Consider the following 1,655-nt stretch of genomic DNA (forward strand, 5'->3'; position numbering starts at 1 on the left):
CGGGGCGGGATTCAGACCTAGGGCATTTGATTGTGGAGGGCCTGGGAGCAGGCCGGGATCGAGTATGTATGATGGAGTGAGAGTTCGGAACCCCTAGAGGGCTAGAACGGTATGCATGGGAGGATTTCCGGGGGGATAGCCCGGAATGTTGAATGCTAGTTGAGCGTCCGGATAGACTGAAGGCCGGTAGGCGTACCAGTCAGGCCAAAGGCTCGGAGAACGGTCCAGCCAAACTGAAGGCACTGAGAGCGGTCCAGATTGGTTGAAGGTTCTGAGAGTGGTCCAGATGGACCGAAGGCCTGGTGAGGCGGTCCAGTCATGCTGAAGACTCTACAGGTATTGTTGGATCAGTTTGAGGATATGGATTGTCTATGTTGCGGTGTGATTGCATTAGAAGGTCTGGCCCCGGGTAGTGATCTTGATTAGTGGAGATAGTGCAGGGGCTTGAGAGTCCCTGCGATGAGAGTCAGAGTATGTGTGTTGGATGGATAGCGGATACGCTAAAAAGGGTGGTGTAGCGTTGGGCGAGCATCGTGGCACTTGTTGGAGTGGCAATATGGCCAAGTGGATTCCTTGGAAAAGGAAGTGAGAGAGGTGTCCGAGAGGGAGTGCAAGTTCACGGAGGTGAAAGCGGCAGAGCAGAGTTATGATTAGAGTAATTCGAGTATGGTTTTTGAGCAGAGTGTTTGCGGCAGTGGAACAGAAGCTCATCCGATTTGGGATGTCTGCTGAGGTTGCGGAGGAATTCCGCAGATGTAGAGCCAAGAGACTCGGAAGGGATGCAGGGAGAGAGTCTTGGGCTCTCAGTGTGATTCTGATCAGGATATTGGATATGTATTAGTGGTTCATCCTGGGGAGTGTTGGAGGATATCATCAGTGTATCAGGTTTTCCCAACCTGAGGGTGCTGGAGAAAGTTCAGCATGTGTATGTGATTGCAAGAGGAGAACTCGTAGGAGTTGCTCTGAGATTGAGAATGGGTCTTTCCGTCGTCACGGAATGGATAGAGTGGGATTCGGATCGGGGATCTGATGGTTCATGGCTTTCTAGCCCTTATGGGTCGAGTGATTGTTGGGATTTGGGGCAGTGATGCTTCATGGGTAATTCTCAGTTGTTGAGTGTGATTATCAGAGGGTACAGCTGGTGCCCGGCTCGAGACGGTGATCAGGACACCGTAAGGAAAGAGAAAGTGTGTTTAAGTTTCGATGGGTATGCCTTGAGGGATTTGGCCCGGTTAAGGCCAGGTGGCACGTTGTGGGAGTATCTTTGGGATTGAATTGTTGTGGGCTTCGAGGACGAAGCCTAATTTAAGTGGGGGAGAATTGTAACATCCCGAAATATCAAGAGTAGAGTGGAAGGGCTAAAAGAGTAAATTGGGAAAGAGTGACTCAGCGAGTAGAGACGCGATTTGGTCGCGTGTTAAGTAGCCGACTCGGCGAGTCAATGAGGTGGACTCGGCGAGTAGGCGCTGAGTGGAGAAAACCCTAATTCTCGGGGTTGAGCCCTATATAAAGAACATGATGTTTTCCTCCCAGCCTCTTTATTCCCCCTTGAGTCCCAGAAACCCTAAAATCCTGGAGAAGCACCATTGTTGAGCAAATTGGAGCTTGGAGAGGTGGTTGTTGAAGAGATTCTAAAGAAGAAGAGGCTTGGATCA

Source organism: Lactuca sativa, chromosome 3, assembly GCF_002870075.4.
Source record: "Lactuca sativa cultivar Salinas chromosome 3, Lsat_Salinas_v11, whole genome shotgun sequence".
Taxonomy (NCBI): domain Eukaryota; kingdom Viridiplantae; phylum Streptophyta; class Magnoliopsida; order Asterales; family Asteraceae; genus Lactuca; species Lactuca sativa.